We start from the raw sequence: 6,800 nt of genomic DNA on the forward strand, positions 1-6,800 counted from the left end.
TCTAAAAATTTAACAATCCGAGATTTGTCTATTTTGACTCCTCTAGTACATAAAAGACTATGCAAAACTTGAGCAAACAATTCCCTTTCTGGCTCAATTGTATTGCCCATGGCTTATGCTCTCGCTCTCAGACTTCCAAGCTCCCTGTTACTTACTTTCAGTTTCTGCCGCATGCAAGGTCTTCCCTGAAGTCTCAGTGTTTCAGCTCTTCCCTGTGGCAGTCCTGGGTTTCCGCACCATTTGTTGGATCCTGCAGATAAGAATGAGGCTGAAGTAGAGAGGGTGACTGAAAAAGAACGAGAGGACCACTGCTCTGATGGCAAATGGCAAAAAAACCTTTAATGCAAGATATCTTTTATAGCAAAGCACAATGAGGTTAAAAATAGAATCTGGCAACAATCATATAGCACAATTCTTGGTGTTTCCTCTTGGCAGGAACATGCTCCTTATTTAATCAATTCCTCATTATCTTGCAGTAAATATTCACCCCATGTCCAGGTGCATGAGGCTAGCTTCCTTGACCCTTGCACGCACGTGTTCTCAAGAGCCTTGAATTTCTTCCAAAATCATCTTGGGTTCATGGAGCAGTTACGTCCTCAGCTGCAGGGAGATTACCAGAAAGTGTCCCCTCCTTGCCTCTCAGCAGAGGGGCTACCCCTAAATCTTCCCCTTAGGCTAAGAACATTCCCACAAATTGGGACTCTGCCACAAATGCTCCCAGGAATCATTCCCAAGAGCTACAAGAATGGGACCGCCTGGTGCTTACCTCCAACAAGCCCAGAGGATTAGCTTAGTCCTGAAGTGGAAGGCTCAGAGGGTAAGAGCACCAACCGCTCTTCCAAAGGAATCATTCTCACCTGGCTGCTAAGATCAAACTGACTTTGATGTAGTCACTGCCTGCCTGGTTTCTGTCAATTACCCTGACTGTTTATCTAACTTCCTTTTGTTTTCTGTATGACTATAAAAGCCTGATTGCTCACTTTGTGAAATTACACTCAGATCCAACACTTCTGTCTGTTTGTCAATCCGCCAGAATTCTCGCAGGCCTGTGTACCAGGACCCTATTTCTCCTGAGGGTTGATGGGCCAAGGCTGGCCCAGCCTGTGGCAGTGTTGTACATTCAGATGAGTGTTCTGGGCTGCCAAATGTATTATTAGAAGAGTATGTACATAGGCCAGGTTGAGTTTCTGGTGGCTAAACTATTCCTTAAGCCTGTTTGTCTCAATTTTCCCCTAGAAATTTTTCTCCTTGATTCCTTATGAGTGAAAGGTAGAAGATCAGCCTTCATGGTACTGCTTGTTCCAAGAATTTTCATCCAATAGAAAGAATCTCTTGTGTACTGTATGGAAGCATCACCTGCCAATAAAAAGCTGATTGGCCAATGAGCTGCATCAGAAAATAGGAGGTGGGAGTTTCAGTAGAGAGAGAGAAACTGTGGGATAGAGCCATGTGCAGGAGGAAATTCGGAGACGGGCACATGAAACTGAGAAGAGATAACCAGGCATGTGGATCTCACAGAATAGAATAAGGAAACATCTACTCACACCTCAGGGTCACAATGACAAATCAAAGTCTATCCCACCAAGGGACACCTGAGGGGACCGATGAATTGGCTTGTTTCCAGAGCAATTGGTCAGGGATTACAGGCAAGAGAGTTGGTGATCTTAAAGCTGTCATTATGGGGCCCGAGTGGTGGTGGCACACACCTTTAATCCCAGCATTTGAGAGGCAGAGGCAGGCAGATTTCTGAGTTCGAGGCCAGCCTGGTCTACAGAGTGAGTTCCAGTGCAGCCAGGGCTATACAGAGAAACCCTGTCTTGAAAAACCAAAAAAAAAAAAAAAAAAAAAAAAAAAAAAAAAAAAAAAAAAAAAAAAAAAAGCTGTCATATGGGAAGGTCTGTGCCCAGCAGGAATGATGGCTCACCCATGAGCCATAGATGGAGCTCCCTCTCTTGGTTCTTACTTACCTATATACTCTAGCCCCTCCCCCAGGCTCCAAGGGAAGAACTGCATATAACTCGTTGGGAGCGTAGCTGGACACTCAGGTGAGGGTTCCATGGCTTTTTCCACCCACTCCTTTATGAATGGTCAGTTTCGAGCAGGCCCAGATGAACTTCTGATGATGGTAGCTCAGAGGATTGTCCTATACACGGTTGCTTCATGCTGAATAGGCAAATAGAGCTAAGTAGGGCAGAACTAATCTCTCCCATTTTGTCCCTAAAGCTGTTACCTCCTGGGACCTCATTAGAGAATGTGGTCACTACTCTTGTTTGCCTGCTTGAATACATTTGAAATTAACTGGGACCCAAACTGCTAGGCACCCTTGTGAGGGATTTTCCTGAAGCAGGTTATATGAAGCCGGAAGATGCACCCTAAATCAAGGGCACACCTTCTGATGGCAACCCAGATAAAAGAACGTGGGAGAAGGAAGCTTTGCTTTTCTGCCTGCTTGTCCCTACTCTTGCTGGCAAGTTCATTTGTACTGTTGCTGGGGCCGGTGCTAAGTCCAACTTCTTTAGGATTCCAATGTAGACTGAACGCCAGCAGCTCTCTAGGAATCCTTCAAGAACTCCCAGACCACACTGAGACTGTTAAGACAGCCAGCCTCATGGACTGAACTAGAAGATTTTGGCTTTTTCACCGTGAGAAGGACTTTGTAGGACTACCTGGACTGTATCCTGTAAGGTAGTCTAATAAAATGCATGCACACACACACACACACACACACACACACGATATATATATATATATATATATATATATATATATACATTCTATCAATTCTCTACATATATATAGACACATATATGTGTATGTATAGTTTTGATTTAAATCTTTTTTTTGTTTTGTTTTTGTTTTTTTTTATTTAAATCTATATATAAAATATTGAGCTTTGTTCCTTTGGAGAACCCTAACGATAGAATATCCATGAAACTTCTCAGCTTATTGACCGAGGACCAAGCAGATGTTCCCCTGGCCATTGTCACCTGAATCTTATTTCTTTGTTGTTGAATGACCACCTGTCAAAGGACTTAGAAAGAGATACATTGAGCCGGGCAGTGGTGGCACACACCTTTAATCCCAGCACTTGGGAGGCAGAGGCAGAGGCAGGTGGATTTCTGAGTTCGAGGCCAGCCTGGTCTACAGAATGAGTTCCAGGACAGCCAGAGCTACACAGAGAAACCCTGTCTGGAAAGACAAAAAAAAAAAAAAAAAAAGAAGGGGCTGGTGAGATAGCTCAGTGGGGAAGAGCACCGACTGCTCTTCGGAAGGTCATGAGTTCAAATCCCAGCAACCACATGGTGGCTCACAACCCCCCATAATGAGATCTAACACCCTCTTCTGGTACGTCTGAAGACAGCTACAGTGTACTTACATATAATAAATAAATAAATCTTAAAAAAAAAAAGAAAAAGAAAAAGAAAGAGATACATTGTCTAGACTTATTGTGGAGAAGAGGTCCAAAGCAAGCAAGCTAGTGAGGGAGAGGAGAGGAGGTACCACAGGGAGGGAGTACTAGCATTACTCTGTTTTTCTGGTCTGGGGTTATGAGACTTTTACCTATTTTTTCAATTGTATTATATAGGACATTAAAAAAAACCCTTTTATTGATTCTTTGTGAGGTTCACATCGTGCACCCCAGTCCCACTCATTTCCCAGTCCCCTCATAGCCATCCTCTACCCTTGCAACCTTCCCCTTGAATAAATAACATACAAACAACAAAGAAAAAACAAAGCAGAGACAACATCTTGTTGTGCATGCTGCAGAATGTCACAGTGTGTCCCTCTGCCCATACATCTTTAGTTACAAATGTTCATTGCAATGCGCCATTGATTTGATTTGAGGTCTCTGGCTTCTGTGACACCTCAGGATCGGCTCCTCAACGGGGCTCCTCTGGGTTATCCTCTTGTTGCCCTGTATCATGGAGATCCTGCAGTTCTGGATCAGCTGGACTGGCCCTTTCACACATCCCAACCCTTCACAGATGATGTAGATTTTGGGGTGGCCCAATTCAAAATCCTGGATCTGAACCTGGGTAGTAGCTGGTTGGCCTGCAGGCTCCTCCTTATCAGCACCACAGGGTGAGTTCTCAAGCATTGCTCTGACTAAGCCACTCACTGCTACTACTGACAGGAGATAGGGTCAACCTTTCCTTCCACTCTCCTGTTCTGGAGCCCGCTTACCTGCACCCATGCCTTTACAATCAGCTTCAGTTTACCACCCAGTCAAGGCCAGAGGCCCACTCTCCCAAATGGCAAGGGGTCTGAGCCAGCTCTCCTGTTCTCGAAACCTTAGGGCTGGGTCAGCCATGCCTTTGCCATCAGGGCCAGCTCCACTGTGTTACCCACGAAAGGTGCAGGGCCAGTGAGAGGCAGGGCCAGCTCTCCTGCTCTCATGACTTCAGAGCCAGCTGTCCCAACTACCAGAGGACATATTTAACATTTCCTTGTGCTTTTCTATATGTAACAACACACAACATCATTCATCATGGATATATGAGTAGATTCCCCCTTGTCAAGCAGTAAACATAAGGCTTTCTATTTTGGAGATCCACTCCTGTAAGATATCTATTTGATATTGAATTTGGACTAGAGTCTCTGCAGTCTCTTTTTATAGCCCTGGTACTTCCTTTTTCTTTGTAGATATTTATTTTATTTTCTGTGTATGGGTATTTTGCTCCATGTATTTCTGTACACCATATATGCATGCCTGGTATAGGTCAGAAGAGGACAAAAGATGCCCTGGAATTAGAGTTATGATGTTTGTGAACCACCATATGGTGCTGAGGGCTAAACTCAGGTCCTCTGCAAGAGCAACAAGAGTCATCTCTCCAACCACCCTAACAGACTTTTATCACAGAAACACTTGTTGTTACATATCCCAGAGAGGAAGTGCCTTTCTAAAAAAGAGCCAATATTTAAAAGCCTGTTGCCTACAAATCAAAGAGAGGTCTTGCATTCAGTCTCCTGAGTGGTGGGATTAAAGGCATGCACCAACACCATCTGGCTCACATACTGCTTTTGCTGAACACCCGAGTTCAGTTCCCAGCACTCACATGAAGCAACTCTAACTCCAGTTCCTGGGGATTCAATGACCTTTTCTGATCTCTGAGGGTGCTGTACTTACAGACATATCCCCACCCACAGACACACAAACATACAGGCAATTAAAAATAAAATGTTTTAAAAGGAATGAGGGAAGATGGGTTAGCAGTATCAGGAAACAAAGGAAGGAAGACGTTGGTGTTTTTGAGAGTGGCAAGAATCACTATGGGTAATTCCACTGAATAATTAACTTAGAACTCCCAGCGGACTTCCCACCTAGGGATCTGAGCCCCTTTCACAGCATAGACAAAAAGGAAATAGTTGAGTCCCAGGTTAGGTATGTGAATTAGGGCCTTCTGGGCAGGAAGATGTTGCTATTTTAGGTTAATCTCAAATGGTCTATGCAGCCAGGCAGTGGTGGTGCATGCCTTTAATTCCAGTGCTGGGGAGGCAGAGGCAGGAGGATCTCTGAGTTGGTCTACAGAGACAGATAGAAAAACTCTGTCTATGCAATTTCATATATCCTCAGTTCTTCTTTCTGGACTGATTAGTAACAGCTGGTGGAGAGACCTGTGAAGCTGAGACTTCTGTTCCAACATGCACAGGCACATGCACACCACTTTAGTTTCAAGACAAAGAAGCAGTTCCCGGCTTGACTGACACACTTTTCTGTTTTAGTTATTTTTCAGGGCTTGGATTGAATCTTTTGATTCGCATGATTTTTAAGCTCATTAGATTTGAAAATATTCTCCTTTAAGCATTTAGTACCCTAAACTTCCCTCTTTTCACTGTCTTAGCTACATCTAAAAGTTGTCTCAGGGGTGGAGAGGGGTCTGGAGAGATGGCTAAGTAGTTAACAGCATTGACTGCTCTTCCAGAGGACCCAGTTTAAATTCCCAGTACCCACAAGGCAGCTTACACTCACCTGTAACTCCAGTCTCAGCATATCTGATGCCCTCTTCTGGAGACCTTGGGCACCTGGCACACAATTAGTACATAGACATACATGTAAGTGAGACAGCCATACATATAAACATTTTAAAAGAAAAAAGTTGGGCTGGAGAGATGACTCAGCAGTTAAGATCACTGGCTGTTCCTTCCTGAGTTCAATTCCCAACAACCACATGGTGGCTCACCACCATCTGTAATGGGATCTGATGTCCTCTTTTGGTGTGTCTGAAGAGAATGACAATGTACTCATATACATAAAATAAATAAATCTTAAAAAATATTGTACAGGGAGGCAGAAGCAGGCGGATCTTTGAGTTCGAGGCCAACCTGATCTACAGAGTGAGTTCCAGGACAGCCAGGGCTATACAGAGAAACCCTGTCTCAAAAAAACCAAAAAAAAAAAAAAAAAAAAAAAAAGATATTGTACAAAATTCTCAAAGGACTAATAAAAAATATAAAAAATGCTAAAAAAAAAAAAGAAAAAAGTTGTTTCTTTTTTTCTTTCTTTCTTTTTTTTTCTTTTTGGTTTTTTGAGACAAGGTTTCTCTGTGTAGCCCTAGCTGTCATGAACTTACTCTGTAGTCCAGCTAGTCTCGAACTCAGAAATCTGCCTGCCTCTGCCTCCCAAGTGCTGGGATTAAAGGCGTGAGCCACCACTATCCGGCTAAAAGTTCAGTTTCTTAATAAAAACATATGCTTTTTAATTTTCATTCTTGTGCTAGGAATAAAACTGAATACATTTGCATATGCTTACAAGTACTCTACCATTGTGCTACATATTCTTAGCCCAAAGCTAATGCTTT

Source organism: Mastomys coucha, unplaced genomic scaffold, assembly GCF_008632895.1.
Source record: "Mastomys coucha isolate ucsf_1 unplaced genomic scaffold, UCSF_Mcou_1 pScaffold5, whole genome shotgun sequence".
NCBI lineage: Eukaryota > Metazoa > Chordata > Mammalia > Rodentia > Muridae > Mastomys > Mastomys coucha.